This window comes from Aquila chrysaetos, chromosome 12, assembly GCF_900496995.4.
Source record: "Aquila chrysaetos chrysaetos chromosome 12, bAquChr1.4, whole genome shotgun sequence".
NCBI classification, from domain to species: Eukaryota; Metazoa; Chordata; class Aves; order Accipitriformes; family Accipitridae; genus Aquila; species Aquila chrysaetos.
Window position 1 is genome coordinate 23,147,137 of NC_044015.1, and position 19,950 is coordinate 23,167,086.

The window sequence follows — 19,950 nt, forward strand, 5'->3', positions numbered from 1 at the left end:
CAGCAAAAACTGATACAATTATACAATACACTTATGTCCACCTTCAGTTCACATGCAGTATAGAATGAGGGAACATGCCTTAGATTTTTTGAAATTGTATCTGCATTGCAGATGGAAAGAAACTTGAACTTCAGGGGAAAAAAAAAAAAAAAGGAAGGGTCCACCAGTTAAAATAATAACTTTTTAAAAAACTAGGTACAATATTCTCACTTGGTGGTGTAAATGGTGAGTATATTGAAACACAGTTTGCATTTAAACTTAGAACTTTAACAAAAGGTGTATTACAGATCAGGAAAAAAAACAACTTCTGTCTTCAAAGATTTCAAAGCAGAAGGTTCAATGATCTCAAACTTTTTTCCCTCCTCCTCTTTCTTTTCTTTTTTTCTTGCCCAGAATTGAAGAGTAAAAAGAGAAAGTGAATTATCTGAAAACTTCCTCCGACTAGTACCCACAGGAAAAGCTACAGCTATAGAAGCAGAATGCAGGACAAATAACAGCAAATTTGCTGAGTGAAACTGGCATCCATATCACATGGATTTCAAGTGTTTACTTCAGACCAGCTTTAATCCCGTCCTAGGGACTCCGCAGCTGTTAGATCATATTTGATGAGGCTCTTTGGGCCTATCTTCCTGCTCAGTTTAACCCAAAAGGAAACCAGCTGCCTGCTCTGGGACAGCTATGCAACACAAACCAAAGGGCAGAAGTGGGGGTGATCAGAAGATTCAGTTCCTAAGGGTGTTTTTACTCCAAACTAAAATTTTAATGTACACATGCTACAGTGCATTGCAACAAACTCTGGTTCATTCCAGTTGTTTATCTGATGACCTGTTCTAGTTCAGCAGCATACTAGTCTTGCATACTTTTTAATGTTAGTCTATTAAAACTTCCAATTTCAAATACTATCCTGAATATTCTCCTTCTGTCAAGTACTTTTTACACTGTTCTCCACATACTTCTCCATTTGCCTCCACTGACCAAGAAGATACAAAATACAAATCAAATTTTATGCACTTTTTAGACAAAGTACTAGAGACAACGGGCATTAAGCTTGATTTTCTAAAACTTTTCCATTTGAAGGAATAAAACAATCAACTCAATTTTATATCTTCCAGTTTAAACTCACTGATAAGCACTGTACAGTGTCCATTCCAGATTCTACTCCTGGGGCCAAAACTTTGTTATTACATCATCTCATTTGTAGTAAGCAAGTCCTCTCTTGGACCACGTAAGGAAAAAAAATCAGTTGGTTTAATTCCTGAAGTGAAGGAAGCCAAAATGCATGTTGAAGACAATTCTCTCCAGAAAAATAGCAAAACCACTGAACATCGTCACACCTACTTCATTCTTTTGACTAAAATACAGCAATTCTTATGATGCTACCAATTTTATTCATCTGCAATGACTATACTAGTACCTCTGACTTTCAAAGACACCGACATAACCTCCTGGACAAAAGAAAACCATGTTTTGTTTTGTTTCCTTAGTACCAGAAGATTTTATAAGTGACATTTCAGCGTGTGACAGGTGTTCATTTTAGTACAGGAGATTATGGAATTAAACAAAAAAACTCCCAACCATCCCTTGCAAGAAATGCATTAGAAGAGCTAATCCTTCTTCTAAGAAGCCTGTACAGGGAATTCGTTTTAAGAAAAAGTACTTGTGTGGAAAGTGCATGATCTGACTTTCAGAAGTATTATGTACCTGTATCTCTCAGAAGTTTTAGCAGCAAGTACAGAACCATGATGCCCACGAAGGAGAAAGGTATGACGGTAGCAGAGAAGAAACTAGTCACCCAGCCTCTGTGTTTGGTCTCACAGATACTTGTAAGAGTTTTGCAAGACTGATTTCAGAAGGTGATTTCATATATGCTTATCAAGATGCTGTTTAAGTACATTAAGTACCAAGTCCAGGAATAATTTCATGTTTTACTTAGGCAAATTAAAAAAGTGCTCTATTTTAATTCAATTCAAGGACCAGGTGTAAACACAGTGTTTCATGTGAGATGGAAGAACAGTTCAGCTATAAACGTTTCCTCATATCTCTAAGTTGTTTTCAACTATATCCTGTTTAACATGAAAATTAACTGTTGTTTACCAGATTTTCTTTTTATTTAAAAGAAAATTTATTCATGTTGTTGAACCAAAGCTTATCACTTAAAAGAAACATAGTAAGCTTCCGATTATATACGATTTCTTTGCCCTGAGGACAATGGCCAAAACCAAAGGCGGCTTCAACTATACTGTGTTTTTCTGCCCCAGTATCTTTTTATAGCTGTCCAGCAAAGTCTGATCAAGATACAGAACTTCATGGATTATATATGAGCAGATACTTTATCGCCCAAACTGCATAGTCATTGATTACCATTCAGTCAGCTGATACAGTTTTTGAGCTAGTGGAAGAGCTGGGTGGGGAGGGACGTTTAGTGTAACTACTTTGTAATCCAGGAAAAAAAGTACTATATCCAGGTAGGGTTTTCACCATTAGTTTTTTAGCAGTGGTCTTTTCCTGGCTTACCCAAAATTACTGCCTTAACCATTCAGTTTGACAGTAATTACAAGTGATCACAACTTGACTCTTGCAGCTTTTCAGTGTAGTCTTTAAGTAAACAAATATCAGCAAGCACTTGAAACTAACAATTTTCAGCAAGCTATTACTTACACGCCAGGCGCAGTATCAAATTGCTCTATTGACCCCAGCAATTTTGAAAAAGCTAATAACACAGCTTTTCAATCATACTCAGTAAGAGCTGAAAATAAGCTCTTTTCATCTGCCATTAACATGCTGTGGTTTTCCTGCAATTCTGTTTCTGCTTGAAATATAGAAGAAAAAAACCCAACAATATTAAGACTCAACATTCATTCACCCCAATATGAAACCATTATGAACTTCTGAGAGAAACAAGTCAGCACTTAACTGAAGGAGGATAAAGGAACAGAAGAGTTACCAAGCGTTGTACCATCAATGGCATTTAGCATTTATGTTCTCCTCATTTCACTGTTTCCACTTCAATTTTTCACACCATAAAAGTAAGAAATGCAACCGTATAGCCACAAGACATAAGAAGGAAGTGTAGAGGAAGGTGTAAGGCCCGCAGCCCTTACTTTCTTCAAGGATGAGTCGGATCTATTTGCAAACAAGATTACACCCTAAAGCTGCTAGTGATACCGGGACATCCCATTCAGCCCTATCATCTCATCTGTTTAAAACTGAAAGCCAAATCCAATCGTTGTAAAACTTGCCACGCTAATTTGCGGAGAGCAACGTGGGACTACTGACTGTTTGCACGTTTTATAATAAGCCTAGTAATAAAACATCTGCAGTGCTTGAGTTTTGCTATGCTGCTGGTTCTGAACGGTGGTTTCTATTGCTCCAATTAGATTAGACATACTGCGTTTGGTATCTTACCTAGCTCAGTAAGCAGCATTAAGGAGAAACGCAACAAAATTCAAGCTACTCACATCATAAGCCATTCCCTTTTCTACGCACGGCTGTTCGCAGCCCAAACTCCACTTCGCTTTCTGCTTTTAAAACACCAAAGCAACTAGCAGATCAGGCACCCTTTTTATAAGGGCAGGGTAAACAGGGTGAGCTGTGCGCTGCGGTATCATTTACCTGCATCAATTTCCTCGAACCCTGCAAGAAGTTTGCAGTCGCAAAGCAACAGGGAGGGGAAACCCCCCCCAAACTCGGAGGAGGTACCGAGCCGCAGGGGCGCGGAGGGACCCTAACGGGCAGACTCCCGCGCAGCGCAGCGCTAACCAGAAGCCGCCGGGCGCTCCCCCCGAGCCGGGCATTACCTAGCCTTCCCCGTCAGCCGAGGCGCCCGCCCTTCACACCGTGCCCGCCCGCGGCGGTAGCCCCGGCCGGCCGGCAGGCAGCCGCCGCACGCACCCGCCGCGCTGGCTCCGGGCGCGGCCACCCGCTACCGCTGTCGGGGCGGCGGGAGGACGGGGGCAGCTGCTGCACTTTGCGCTGTCAAAGCGGCCAGCGCGGCCGGCTGCGGCCCGCGGCCCCCGGGGGCGGCCGCCGGGGGGGGGGGGGGGTCGCGGACGGAGGGAGGGACGGAGGGAGGGAAGGGGCCGCTCCGCGCAGCCCCGCGAGGGCAGGGGGAAGGGGCTACAGACCGCCCGCCCGCCAGGCCCAAGCAGGCCCCGAGGACCCGCGGCCCCCCTCCATCCCCTCCCGCGCCCGCCGCACCTGGGAGCGGGGCTACCGGGGCCGCGCCGCCGCCTCCGCCATGCCTCCCCGCGGCGGCGGGGACGGGACAGCCCTTCCCAGGCGCAGGATGCTCCGCCGGTGGCGGCGGGGGCTCCGGCTGCGATGATCGGGTTACGGCAGGCGTAGCCTTAAAGGGGCCGAGCCGCCGCCGCCACCTGCCGCCGGGCTCCGCTCGCCGCCTCTGAGGGGAAGGCGGCTTCCCCCGGCCCCTCCCGCCCGCCCCGCGCTGGCGGCCGGCGGCCGCCGCCCCCCTCTCCAGAGCAGCTCCCCCTGCCCCTCACCCCCGCGGGCCTCGGCGGCTGGGGCGGGGCGCGCCCCCCCGTCCCGCGCCGCCCGGCGCCGCAGGCACGGGGCTCCGAAGCGGCGGGCTGGCAGCCGCAGCCGGCGCGGCACCCGAGGCGCGGGCTGGGCAAACGTGGCGTTCACGAAACTAAATCACCCGGGACCGTCCTTCGAGCCGCCGTAACAGCGCGCAGGGGCGAGCGCCCGTGCGGGCAGGGCGGCACGGCGGGGAGGGAGTCCGCGGCCGGGCAGCGTCCCGCCGGCCACCCCGGTGCCGCAGCTGCCACGGCGAGCCTGGGAGGCTGCCCGCCGCCTCTGCTCGCTGCCAGAGCCGGTGCCCGTACGCCACGGTGGACGCACGGGTCCCCGGACTCTGCTAAATGCACACGGCTGAGGAGGGCTTACGCGCTGGGGGAGGAAAAATTCCTGCTAGGTAGAGCATCTCACCTTCCGACGACATTTCAGTCACTGCGCCCTTCGTTTATAGAGCCCCATTGTCTAAAACACATCACGGGAAAAATGCTGATGCGACTGTTTGTGCCCCAGGAATCCGTTCAGGCACTCCTTGATAGCACAGTACGGCACAGGGTCATCGGCAACACACCCGTCGTACGGAGAACAGGTATTGCTGATGCTTGCTATTTTTTAAATTAAATGCTGTGATTTTTGTCAAATTATTTTTCGTTTTACATTTTTGAAGCGTTGTATGGTATTGAAGAATCAAAGAGAAGCAAAATTATGTCGACAAAACTACATATTATGATGATGACTGGACTTAAGATTTTTACCAACTAGAAAGCGTAATGGTCAGGACCCTCTTGCTCTTGGCATGCTTCTACTATCATACACAACCTAAACTACCTCAACTTTCCATTGCCATTAAGGATTCCTGATCTTTCAGATCAATAATTTAAAATTTCTCCTCTCTCAAACAACAAAATGTTGAAGGTATTCATATATATCTCGCACTAGATTAAGCTGCGGCTGACAAAGAAATCTACCCCAACTATGTACTCTATTTTCTCTTTCAAGATGTCTCCCACAGCAGGAATGCTATGGCTTAAGCCTGAACAGAAACTCATGTTGGCTTACCTTAACATGCCGGTCTGCAAGATCCAGGAATTCAGGTACTGATTAATGAGGCACGGAGCCATTCCTGCTGTAGAAATGGTAACCTGTAGGAGGTAGGCAGGGCACACCACCAGCACCTGTAACTGTTTCAAGCCATCTTGGCTTAATCCATTGCTGAACATAAATGAATGGCCGGATAAGTGTTTGTGTAGACACCGAACTACTGAAGTTTGATTTCCTATGGACTTGTGTCTTGTGGTTGACCAGCTTTTAAACTGATTTTTATTAACAAAACTCCACAAGACATTCTTAGCTGAGTGAAGGAGGAGATCCCATTCCTGCTTCCAATCTTCTATTCCAGAAACAGATGGACAAATAAAGACAGCAATATCATATCAACACAATTTTTTAGTGAAATGGGGATAAAAAACCTCATCTTTTACTCTGATGTCGTATCATTTTATTCCTCATATAAAGGAAGATTTCAACCTATTTTCTACTATGTCTACAGGTTTTAGTGAAACAGAACAGCCACTAAAACCGAAGAACTGCATAGTGGGATCATAAACCACTTTCAAGATGACATAAACTATAAAAATTTTAAGAGAATTTTTTCTTCAGTAATTCACCTTCCAAAGAACAGTCCTCACTTTTTGCTTAATCCAGTATCACTGACTTTGAAGTTTCTTTATACATACTGCTTGCCCTCTTAAGTTGTAACAACTATGACAACAGTCTTCCATATGGAGAAACAGTGGACCTCTGGGGTGACAGAGGATCTGCAGTGGCAGTGAAGGCAGGAACGGTTGTCCTCAGGCCTGCAGGTGCAGGCAAGGACTCTTCCCACTCATGGTTAAGAACCAAAGCCTCGAACAACAAGCTCCGGCCGATTTAGCTGCCGTGTTTTATGATGTTATTTCTCCCAGCTGCCTGAGGTCATGCTCATTCTAGCAGAGCACAAAAATGAAAGTAGGCAGCTTTTTAATACGCCAGCCTGTGACCTGGAGTCTCCACCATAAGACTGTGGTAATACCTAGCAGCAGGGTAAAGCAGATAGTTGAGAGTGGTAATCTCTTAAAGTAAACAGATAACTGCCAGAGACCACCTATCAGAGCTCTAAGCCTCAAAATAACCCATCACCATTATGCACTTACAGGTTAGGAAGCATGTCAGAGAAGACAAACCAGACTCTCCCCAAACCTCCCTATCAGGCCTGTGTCTCACGCAGCCTACCAAACAATTCTTTTGGCCCGGTGTGCTGTGTGGGTGAAAGAAACGGGTTTGACCTGCCTCACTGCTCTCTCCTTGGCCCATGATCAGCACGTTGCCGTGTATGCAGCAGATCATGACCAGAGGCCACAATGCCATCTTTCAACAGCCCAAAAACACGTGCTGGGTTGAGCGCTGCTGACTGTAAAGCCAAGAATGGTGATGCACTGAGGATTCCTGGCTGGCAGCTGCTCTCCATGTGAGCATACAGCAGGATATCTCTCACATTTTTGATAAAGAGAATTTGCAGATAAGAGAGAACTGGCTATGGGGGTATGAAGGCATTGCAGTAGAAGGGAGGCCTGTAGACATGGTTAGATATGGCTACCATAAGTCCAGGTTGCCGTACATTGGTTGTCTGTCCTCTTTTCCAACCAGAAATGTTCTCCAGGAAGATTCTAAGAACTGCCAGTACATCTGGGATTGTTGGTATCTAATAATCTCAGCAGGTTGGATGTTACTGCGTATGTGCAGCAGCCTCACCTTGGATGTCCCATGTCCAGCAATCCCAAAGAGATCCTCACAGCAAACACACAAGGCCTGTATTGTATATGCAAAGCAATTCCAACAAAACCAAGAGTACTCTACCACTCCTACAAAGTGTTGCATGAACTTACCACACAATTACTTTGAGCACTTCTAGTTAGTCCTAAAAGTATGAGGATTACTGTATTTGCATGATGCAACTTGTGCACCTATTTCTGCATCAGAAATACAGTAGCCAATGGGTGGGATAAACAGTCACCAGAGTAGCATCACAGCCCACTGCTTGCTATACAGCAATCACAGTTTGGCTTTCACAACTAACACACCTCTTCCTCACTCTCTTGTAATGTGCAGCCTCCATTTTCCAGCAGCTGCAAACCAAAGTTGCCACCGCTAAATGGCAACTGTCAAGAACCACCCCAGTAACAAATGCAACTTCTGAAGCCAAGCTTCAGCAGGGAAGTACAGGCAACGGGCTTGCTGAGGAGAGGTGTAGAACAGATATTGAGGAACACAGGGCGAAAAATAAAATTCTATTCCATGTCAATAGAGGGCACATATGCTGAACAACCATAGGGAAGGTAAGGAGGACATGGAAGTATCACAGTAGCATTCACAGATAACAGCATAATTCTGTTGGCTTCAGCTGAATCATCTTATTGACACTATGTAAGAGAAAAATTGGACTCTGCTTTTCCTCTATGCCTTAATTACAATTAAACTTCTTGGTTATATTGATCATTTTCGGCTTCATGCCAATTAGGCCCAGGAATTCCATAAATGAGGAACAAATTCTGCTGAAATGCACAGGGTCTGCTAAGACAGGGTGGTAACGAGAAGGTAGACCAATGTAAGTTGCAGTCTGCAGTAATCCATCCCCAGCCAAGTTGTGCACACCTGTTCCATAAGCTTCTCCTGTAATTACTTTCAGGGTGGCACTTCAGGTATGGTAAAAATTTGCTGTCAGATGACTGCTCGTAACTCCCACTAAAATCTGTGAGAGGTATGTGACCATGAACAGAAAACTACACAGTACCCTTTCCTAAGTACGCATGTAATTTTAGAATCCTGCTTTCTCAGAGCTGAGCCTACTTTTGCCAAGAATTAAGCCTTTATCATGGTTGCTGTACTGAAAAGTGAGGCATATGTGAGAAAGGAAAATACTTTTAGAACATTTGAAAACTATTTCAGTTGTGGTTTTGAACTTACCCAGGACATGACTAACCTTTCTCTCTGACAACTGTAGTTGGAATAGAGTCTTAATGAATGTTTAAAGCCTGATCAGTTTATGAAAGAAATTATATAACATGGTGTTGTAGCAGCAGTGGATTGAACTCAGTGACCTAAAAAAATGCTTAAATTTATTTCTATCTTAGGAAGTTCGTAGGTCTACCTGTCAGCAGCAGGAGATATTCCCAGAAAATCAATTATACATGTAAGCAAAAATATCGTGGAGATGAAAGAACATATGAAAGAGCAAGCACAATTCTCCTTTCACTACACTGTGAATCAAGAGAAACTCCACTGAAGCCAACGAGTTACACTGGTGTGAGTGAGAAAAGAACCGGCTCCATTGTCTGAAAATTGCTCAGGCCACCCATGGAGTCCAATCACAGTAACTGTAGGCAGCTAATATTGCAGCATTTAATTCAGAAAGCCCAAGACTGAAAAGAGACTGAAAAGAAAGGATCTGAATTTGGTTTTAGCCAAAAAAGCTGAAAAATAGCAGGAAAATAGTGAATGGAAAAGGAAAAAAAAGATTCCATTTCTAAAAAATCCTCCCTCCCCCCAAAAAATTTGCATAGAAAAAACAGAGTGAATCTGTGTGCTTTGTTTTTTTTCTAAACACCCTGCATGTACCCAGTTAACAGTTGCTGAGCTGTATGCCTTCCTGAAGGAAATGTGTTATCTTCATTTTCCAAACAGCAGACACGTTTTGTGTGTTGATGCATACTGTGTTATTATCTACTCAGACTGAGTGCTACAGAATGTGAGTCTTACCTTTCCAGCACAGGTCACTGTAACATATCCTGTCACATTTTTAGGTAGCAGTGTACTAAACAATACCTTCACTTTCCCCTCCTTTAGTTTACTTCCTCTAAACACACCCTCCCTTTTTCACCTTAGATCGGTTAGTTTAGCTTTCCTAGCTCCCGTCACCTCCCCTTTTGAAATAGCATTTCTGCCGGTAGTATTTACTCTCAGTAATGGAACAAAGGCATGTTTCTGGAAAGCTGTCTGGTCACTAACCTCTTCCTGCATCAGCCTCCCTTCATCAGTTTTCTTCCAGTTTTCCTGTCTTCTCAATTCATCTCTCGTCACACGCTGTCTGTTTCATCTAGTTACACCTCACCTGCAGCATTACCCTTTCTATTGGTATTATTGTCCTGATTATAACCATCCAGAAGCTATTGAGGACCTGTAAAACAGCAGATTTTGAGTTTGTTATGCTGCATTACAAACCGCTACACCGATGCACCATGTCAGCATTATGACAAAACATCAAAGTGCATTAAGACAGATGTGCTGAATATGATCCACAGACCTCGCAGAACGCCATCTCTGTTTTTCTTTTCCAGGTCATTTTGTCTTCTCTTTTTCCCCTCTCCCGCTTTATCCTCTATTTTCTTATCACCTTTTCCTTTTCTGTCACTTTATTTTCTTCCTCCCCACAGTCATCCTCCCCTGGCTTCCTTCACTGTCCACCTCACATTCCTCCATGCATTTTCTTTCCTCCCATGTGCCTGCACAAAGGAATATAACAGAGGCAGTACTGCAGCTTTGTTAAGTGTGTCCTTGGCTCTTCAGTAAACAAAGCTGCACCTGGGTGCGTCTTTGGGATCAGCAAACTGAGGGTCTAGAAAGCATTCCATTCCCAAAGGCTTAAACCAGAGAGCTCTTGAGATTAACATAACTTCTCGGTTCCCTAATCTCCAAGATGGAGCACACCAGAAACAGCAGGAGGAAGCTTGAAATAATATCAGATTCTTTTCTTCACATGCACATACTTCTTTTTGCCTTCTGAGAGTTGAGGCTCTTAGCAACAAGAGCACTGTAGAACAGGGTAGTGACTAGAATTTGATGATGTCAGAACAGCAGAAAATGAAATAAGATGTACTTTGTAATGGCATACAATTGAAAAGCATGAAACTGGTGCCAAGCAGTGCTAAAAACAAATTATATCCCAACAATTCAACATGCAAAGGGTCAAAAAGCAATGCTTTTTTTTAACATGCAGACTGTTAATTAAAATCAGCGTAATTCAAGTAGAGAACAAAACAGTGCTTGTTGATACTAGGTATTTTGTTTTACATGATAGCATCAGATTTTCAGGAGCAGCACATCAGGTAAAAGACAGAGTGCATGCTTGGGATAGTATCACTCATCTGTACGCTAAAGATAGCTTCTAAGCCTCGCTTAGATCAGCCTAAACTTTGGCACATGCCATAGCAGCTGCACAGCATTTAACTATGCCTCTTTCAGCACGCACTACAGTGCGGAAAGAATGGTTTATTAAGATATTTTAGTGGCAGTTTTATTAGCTTGAAAAGGTTAAGTAGTTTCTTCAGACAATACAGTTTCCTCTGTCTGTCAATTTTTAAGATTTTGCAAAAATTTGTCTATCATTTTTAGTGATTTTTCCCATCCTCTGTTGATCTGTGAAAGCCTTGAGGAAACAAGGAAGGAAAATTACTTAGCAGCACAAGGACACAATGAAACCTGGTGCACACTCACATTATATATGTCCAAATGCTGTTGAAATCCATGAAAAAAACCCTGAATACAAAAACAAGGAGTTATTTTTTACATAGTTCTCAAATACAGTACTCAATAATACTTGTAATTATATTTTTCAGAGAACAACATGATTTTAAAATGGGTATCTCTTAAATATTAAAGCTTTTTAATTTCATGTTTTGGGGTAGATATTAAAGTGGTGTAATACACTGTTTCAAAAGGAAACATACTTTATGTCCTAATTTTGTCAGTTTAGGAGCCCCAGAATGTACTATTCATTTTTCTTTTATTGCTAATAATGTCTTCTAGCAAAGACCCTGCTTTTAGCAGTGCTACTTGTTAATATTGTAACTATTTGCAAATTTTGTATTGGCACTATTATAGATTCTTACCTAGAGTTTAATTCTTGTCTAGTCTCCATTGATATCAGCAGGTCTAGTGATTTCCCCCCTCTCTAAAGCCTTGATCTGCATGTTATTTCATAGAAACAGATTTCTGTCCCTCTGTGCAATTCTAGCCATATGAAGGAGATCATGCTCTGTACTGTAACTTCCAAACCTAAGATTTAAGACAGCAGTCCTGGTAAGAAAGATAGAAAAAAGAGAAGAAACAGTACATTTGAATACATCAATGCTAAAACACAGAACTGAATCTTGCCTTTCAGATCAAGTGGGGGATATTTTTAGGTTTCCACTTCCAATGACACCATAAACATTTTTGCTGATAAGCAACACTCACTCAGATTGACTTACTCAAGTATCTACAAATATTAGAAAAATACTGAATATAAAGCCCAAGGATAATTAAAAATAAGGAAAATAAAAAAATAATCCTAATTGTATATGTGATATATATGAAAAAAATGCTAAGGTGGAAGAGTTTCACCATAAAAATGTATCAATGCAAACACTATAAATGTGTTCGAAAAGTCTCTTTGTGAATTGCACCAAATATATTGTCTAACTGAATAAAATGCAGAAAAATTGCATTGTAATATACACTAATTACAACATCTTGGATGTGGTTTTGTGGGTTTTTTTTCCCAGTGTTGCGCATTTATTTTATTGTAAACATACACATTTTGCTGTAATAATTCTACTGGGACTGCTTAAAGAGCCAACATTTCAGCACCTGTTCATTTGATTTGCTGAATAATGGATATTACACATCTGGAGTTCCTCTGGCGATGTCCTCTTTTTCTATGTGGAAATTACACCCCAGTTGAAAAAGGAATCTCACCACTGAAAGTGGGAACTTTCAGACTCAAAGTATCTTGGGCCAACAGTACTTGCACATATGCAAACCAAGATGTTCTAGTCCAATGCCATGTCCTGCAGTGCACAAGTCAGATGCGTTCTGGACACGCTGTACTCCACACATATGCACTGAGTGTTAGACTGGACATCTCTGACTCACTGGATGTGCCAGACATACCATGCAGCAAGTCCATGATGTTCAGAATTCAGTAAATTTGATGCTCATATATACAGGCTATCTGGGCACTGAACAAACTCTTGTATGTCAAGTTATCACAGGGAAAAATACATGAAGCCAGGTGCTGGAGCAGGTAATGCTTTGCACCTTGTGTAATTAATCTTTCTTCAAAAAAATACATATTTCAATAAATCTCTTTAAAACAGGAACAGTCTTTTCATCTGACTTTTGCATAGTGCCTGTCCCAAAGAATTCCTGTATGTTGTAACAATAAAAACAATAATCTGGACAAGAACACAGTACTTCATCCCCCCATCACTGCTGTGGAAGTTACAGGAATCAAGGCTTCTCATGATCTGATTCTTAACTACAAAAATATACACCAAAGGGAGAAGGTAACAAGTCCAGGGCAGTAACTCTTCAGTTTCACTTTGAACAAACTATTTTTTTTTTCTTTGTGTGTACAGTACTCTTTAAAGGTGATTGCAGTTTACGGTTTCTCAATTAGATTTTTTAAAAAATAATAATAATCGAGGCTTATACAAGCTCTTCACTTGACTATTATCTACTTAAGAATTGCTTGTATTTACAATTGTACCAGTCCTCAAACACAAAGGTACAAGTAAAAAGACAACATAGTTTGTCTTCAAAGTATTCTAAAAAGAATATGAAATCACTTGTAGGATCCCTATTTGGAAATTATTTCTATTATTTATTTGTCTTTGGTCAATGTTAGTAAATCAGAAGCTGTGAGGAAAACTCATAAATGTTTCTGCATGCATAACTTTTTTTCTTTTCAGTAATATATTAATCATCAGTCAGCAAAATAATTAATACCATAAGTTAACTCTAAGCAATTGTCTCATTATCACTGTTTAATTCACAACAACAGGAATCGACCAACTCACTTTACACCTTAACAATGCATTAAATTCACAATAACCAATGCAAATGGTGTATAATTTCCTAACATTCATGTAATCTGTAATATAGGTAGGGACATTCTCTTCTTGCACTGTCAAGCATAGATACAACAGTGTTACACATCACCTGTGGTTGTTGAAAAAAATGTGAGGGGTAACTGTTTTTAAATTTTATGTTATCACATAATTAGACTGTTAAAATGTAGTGCAGAAGGTGACTTATATTGGCTATAGCTGGACTTTTAACTGACAGCTTTTCGTTAACATGGTTTCCTGTGCTTGACATCTTACATATTTTTAACTAAACAGAAGCAATGGAAGGAATTTCAGATGTCAAAATGTTAATATTTTGTCTTGCAAGAATTATACAAAAACGTACAGAAATTAAAATGCTGAGATAACTTGGCCAGCTCTTGCAAACTCTACAGAGAATTCAATTTATCTCCATTGAAGGCTAGTGGAGTCATTACATTCAATTGACTTTAACAGGATTTGGACAAATCCCCAAACCTACAGCCATACCTGGCAGTATCCCCAAAACAACAGTCAATAAATGACATATTTTTAAATACAACTGCATAAAGAAAAGACACAAGGAAAATGGGAGGAAAAGAAAATAAAAGACAGTGTAGAGCAAAACCAGAACACATAATCTCTTCTCTTTTAATATGACCAGTTCTTCCCAACTCCAACATGTCATTAATTCAATCATAGACCTTTAGAAACCTAAACGGCTCAGAAAACTGTCCTCACTTTCAACATGGGAATCTGTCTTTACAGTGGAGGGTACCAGGTCTGACACATTTTCTATGTTCATAAGGAGAGGACGGAGAGAGCGTAGAACGGTGAGAGGCCTTTTTCTCAAGCCTAAGAATGCTGAGGGCTGAGTACTGAAATCTAAATGACCTGTGATGGCAGCAGCAACCCCCCTCCCCGCAACCACCTGTTTTCAGTCTGAGAGAGGAAGAGGTATGCACTGATACAAGCTGATAGATGAGACCAGGCTATCTCCCTGCACAAGCGGTGGCCAGTCTTCTGACAGCAGGAATCCAGGACCGGCTAAACAAATATGTGTTTCTCCTCATCCTCCTTACAGACCCATGGAAAGCTCAGGAAAACCCCAGTCCAAAAGCAGCAGTGAATATGTAGAGAACCCTACATCCCAATCCCCAAGCACCCTGCAAATTTTATTTAACATTATAAAGAGATTTGAAGATATATTTCCAGGCAGGTAGTATCAGACTGCAAATCTGGTTTTAGGAGTATTTTTAAAAAAGGCCTTACTTTTACAGGCTGAGTGGCCAGAGGCGCCCAGTGACCTCCAGGACACTCAGTACTTGTAAGATGAGAAACAGCAGTCTCTTTCTCCTGGCTTTTTGAATGGATACAAGAACATTAGTTTACATTATGTTACAGGGACTGCTCCCTGAACATGCTACCCAGTAATTACAGCAAGATGCAATATGTAATTTCAGTGCCGTCTACTACAAACGTCCTTGCATCATCAAATCACACTCAGAACACGCCCAAATGGTTACCAAACCTTGTGTCATCAAAGCTACATGCACCGGCTCTCTAGCCACGCTGTCAGATGTAGTAGGTTAAAGGAACATCTGCTAGCAGTGTGGCTCATGCCTTTTCGAGAAAAACATTTTCCCTACAAATTGCTACTTTGATTATAAATTCGTACATGGTATTTAGACCCAGACGAATATCTAAAAACAACCTCCTCCCCCACTTCCAAAGACTATATACAGATAACTTAGCATTGCCAGAAAGAGGGAAATCTTTAAATAGTGGGAGGGAAGGATACCTTATTTATTGAGTCAGTGTAAACTCACAACCACTTTGCTGTCTGTCACTGACAGCAGAGCTAGACACCACAGCACACCACTGGAAATTAAAGTGTAAAAAATGACAAATGTGAATGGGAGAAATAATTTGATTTTAATAGAGAATAAATCTCATTATTTGGGGAATTTAGTTCCACCTTTTGGGCTATTTAGGACAAGCAGTGTTTAAATGTTTGCAAATGCTGTATCTTTGTATCTAAACAAATGAGAGTCATCTTAAATATATATGAGAAGCACCGTTATACCAGGAAGCACAGCACTAACTGTAATGTTAACATAAATATTACAGATGTTATTGATTACAAATACAAATCAGGACTTCTAAGATTACATTCCTATAATTGTAATGACTCACAAGAAAGTAAAACTGCACTTAGCCCAAAGTAATTGAAAGTAAATGCTCCTAAAAGGGACAAATTCTGCCACAGCCTGGCTCTAATATCATCCTAATTCTGCCATCAAGTGAGATCAGCCAGTAGGTTACATATTTATCAGCTGCCTGCTTCATCTTGTCCCCAGTTGATCCCCAATGGTCTAGTCCACTGATTTAATTAAAAATCCCATTCCTTCCCAGCAACAGAACTTTCTACACCACCTACAATGTTGTTACTGTTCTAGAGTCTTCCAGATGCAGGTTGCATTTCTAATACTAAAGAAGAATCATTAGAAATCCAGTCAGAAGTCTTCAGGTTTTCTCTAATCAAAGAGCATAATATCACTGCTCTTTATGTTTCTAAAAACACCATAAGCACATAAAAAGAAATAATTGTATTCTGCAGAAAATCAAGTTTACTTATATAACATACCTTGTTTTTCAAAGCACTTCTATGAAATTATCGTGCATAAACTAAGAATAATATTTAGATTCATTTAATACATGACTGAGGTTTAACATGACAGATGGTTCCACATTACAATTTTTCCAGCAGCAAAGCCAAAGAGGTTCCTGCCCTTTTCCTCACCCAACTCCTACCATTTTGCTAGTTTACCTCTCAATTGTGCTGATGCAACTGTTTGTGGAGCTACACTCTAAGCCAAAACAAGGCAAAATGACCTCATTTAAGAAAACAACAGTAATACCACTTTCGTTCACAGGTCTACTTTTAGAATTCATAGTTAGAAGAAAAAAAAGCAATTATTCAAAATGCCAGTTAAGAAATCAGGAATATAAGGTGTATTTCAGTTGCTTGGAAAGAATCTCTTGCTTAACAGTTGAAGTTAGATCACTTACAAGTGGAATCTCAGAAAGTGAATGACCGTCGGATAGCCAAAGCTGCCTACATTTCATTTCAGGGAAAAAAAATACTTTTGTTTATATTCCAGTTGCAGCCTTTCCTATTGGAGACAAAAGAAACAGAAACACAAAGAGAGCGAGCTTTCCTCAGTTCAATTTAGTACTCACCAGTGTAACTTTCAAAGGAGACATGCACCAGATGTACTAGTAAGCTTCCGCAAAGAATATTCATCATATAAAAAGGACAGCAGCAGGTTTTTCTTCGGAACATTGCCTCACAAGCAATAAATGGAAAAAACACTATGCCATTTTATAAAAACTTATTTTTTCCATTTTTTTTCTTTTGGACAACAGTGATCAATTATTCAGAATGAGCGTGGTTTATTTCTCCTTCAGCAAAGAAGTTCAAAGCTAACTTCCTGCATCAGTAGCAGTGGTAACCGAGACAGCCCTTGTAATTACTGCATTTGCATCATTCTCTGTCAGATGACTTTTCAAGGCAAGTGCACTGCTTCCTCCCACACAAAGAGCTTACACATTCACTTGCAGTACTGTTAATTTTACAGACTGGAGAACAGTATCCAGCACTAACCATTGCCTTCCTCGCAGAAGTCCTATATGTCACCTACTTCACATTATTTAGCTAATGTGACCACGATGTGCTAAACTTTGGAAGAGTTACTGCTTTTTCATATTAACATTCACATGCATGTCTGAGACGAAGTATTCTTAAGGCACTTGACAGATGAGAATTGATCACCAAGCATGCAGCGCAGTTGAATGAGTAGAGAGCAACCTGCTTGTTCTATGACTCATAGTTCTTGGACTGAAGTCTCCCTGGTCCAGAACGTTGTCTGTATCAAGTGGGCAGGTAGTTGCCATGATGAAAAAACATAAATACACCTATGTCCTACTGAGAAAAGACATAATTAGCAACGTTATACTGCAAATGGGATCTTCATGGGCTCTACTCAATTTTCACAACGGAAAAAAAAATATCTGCAAAACTTTATGGCAAGTAGGTTGCAGACTGTTGCTTCAATCTTTACATACTTATTTTAACCAGTCTCACCAAACTCTGACTCTTCCCTCAAGCCTTGCAATCTGATGTGGATAATACTTGAAAGCTATATTCCTTATTCAAGCAGAATTCCCAATGAGTAAGAAGACTTCCAGCACGTGTTCTAGGAGTTTCTGAGGCAAACTCACTGGTTAGCTTTTTAGACTCCTTGAAAGTCAGGTTCTTTGCTTTGCATCCAAGGAACTGTCAGATCCTCAGTTTTCTAGTCCAAAGAACAGGTTATTTCCTTGTGTGCATCACTCTTATTTTTCCTCTTATTTTTAAACGACCTGCCTAGCAAAAAAACACCCTTCCAACTTTACTGGTTTTAGGTCAGTTTCTCATGGATTTCACCAAATAGCCTTACAGAAGAATTCTATGCAAGAAGGGCAAGTATGTACATACAGAAAAAATAACATGAAAAGGAGAAAGTAAGTTGAAGTTTTTTACATCACTCTCTGCTGCTGAGATTCCAGGGCTGTTTCTCTGAATGAAATGCCTAATAAAAAACAGTTCTTTAACACTTCTTATGGTAGGAAAAATAAGAGCAAAGGGAAGCTATAAAAAAGCCTTGGAAAAAAAATCCTTAAATAAAACAATTGCTAGCTACACCCCCTGTGGCAACCTGGGATACATTCTACATCAATGACATTATTTTCACTGAAGAAGGTACAAGAGAGGAAAGATCACCACAGACGAAACTAGTATTTAAATTGCTTATAGAACTTACCGTCCTGTTTTAACATAGCAGTTTATTTTCTGAAAAAGGACTGTGGTGCTTTCTTCCTCTTTCTTCTGTAATTTAGAGACATACATCTCTATTGTCTTTAATTACTAGTTTTATGTAGCTAATTAAGTGGAAAGCAAAATGAGTTTTTGACATTCATGCATCATCAACAGAACTATTAGTTAAAACCTTGTTGTTTCCAAGTGTCAACAATGATTAAGCAGTGAGATATTTTTTGTGAGGTTACTCATTTGGGTGGAAGACTTTACCATGGTAACACTGTTTTTAATAGTCTCTGCTTAAAACAACTCAAAATTATATGTTGCATTGATGTAAAGAAAAACAAAACATAATCTGTAAAACTGTGAGACATGAATCAGAAAGATTAACTTTACTTCAGATCCTAAGATGGCAAAGGCTAGCTAGAAAGTATCTCTTTTACTTGTAAATTATGCAATAACCACTGGAATCCACGACCAGCACAAGTTTTTGTTAAAAATGAGAGAGAAACGTTCAGCTTCCAAGGCTGGTACGGATACAAAAAGTCCAACTTGTTCAGAATGAACAAGAGGAAAAAAAAGCAGCCAGAGAAACCATGCCAGACAGATGCAGAATTGCAATGTTTGATCTATTGTGTTTGTGCAGTTGAGGTACAAGTGCACAGCTGTCATGTTTCATATGTTTGACAAGTCACCCCATAAAGCAATGGTGTCAAACCACTCCAAAAAGTTCAGGATCCATTGATCCTGATTCGCAGGCCAAGAGGAGGGCCTTGCTCCCTGGCAGATGATTTAAGGACAACAATGAACAAACGCTACTCTTTTCCAATCATAAAATGTAATACCTTACTCTTTCTAGCAAACGCGTATCTCATCTGAGATTAGTCCGATGGCTGAATCATCACCCACAAAGACTGGATGCTGACAGAGATGAAAAGAGTGCTGATGTGTTGCTCCACACTTCTTACTGAAATAAAAAGCTAAAGTATTAGAACGAGTGAGAACAAGAGTCGTGAGAGGCAGCGAAATATTAATATTCTTCATTTTATGCATTATTGTAGGCTACGTAAAATTATAGTTGCATGTAAGCGTACATACCTGGGTCAAGATTATGCCTGCGCATGCTTGCAAATTCCTGCAGGAATCTGTACGCGTCAGGGGAGCCACACGATTCCTTCTTTAGTATGCATTTCTGCGTTTACAGATTAACTGAAGCCGCCAGCGCTCTCTCGGCTGACCGCAACCCGTGCAGAAAAGCCAGACTAGGGGCACGGGGGACCGGCTCGGCATGCCACACCGTGACAGCCTCGGAACTGATCTGCCCTCGTGGTCAACCTCCGACACGGGAACATGCCGGAGCCGCAGGGTAGCTGCGAGTGGTAGCTGAAGCGGCGAAGGCCGGTTTGTGCTGCTCTCGGGGATCAACCACAGCTCTCCCCAAACACCTGCAGGACTGCAGACGCGGCCTTTTTACCCTTAGGAAGCGCCTCGCACTTTATTACCTCCAACACGCCTCACGCACCCGGGGGCAGCCGCGCGGCCCCGCCCAGACGGCGGCCTGCGCCCACCCGCGCCGAGGACAGGCGGCAGCGGCGCGGCGCGGCCCGGCACCTCAGCGCCCGCCGCTCGCGCTCGTACCGGGGACCTGGGCCGGCC

General features: G+C 41.8%; 1 protein-coding gene across 12 annotated transcripts in view; it reads right to left on the reverse strand.

Moving 5' to 3' along the window:
• The window catches only part of TLCD4 (TLC domain containing 4), a 40,534-nt gene extending 20,687 nt beyond the window's left edge, over positions 1-19,847 (reverse strand). Inside the window, exons 1-4 of one of the 12 annotated variants that reach the window (XM_030034294.1) lie at positions 19,393-19,847; positions 19,145-19,274; positions 11,457-11,643; positions 9,577-9,745 (exon numbers count right to left, since the gene is read on the reverse strand). The gene's annotated coding sequence lies outside the window, so the exon portion shown is untranslated. Of the gene's footprint in view, positions 1-1,701; positions 1,725-2,658; positions 2,758-3,405; positions 3,519-3,797; positions 4,013-4,197; positions 4,377-4,499; positions 4,523-9,576; positions 9,746-11,456; positions 11,644-19,139; positions 19,275-19,392 lie in introns of those variants that run through there. The other 11 variants (XM_030034299.1, XM_041128107.1, XM_041128108.1 and 8 more) reach the window with 11 other exon arrangements.
• Between the last annotated feature and the right edge of the window lie 103 nt (positions 19,848-19,950).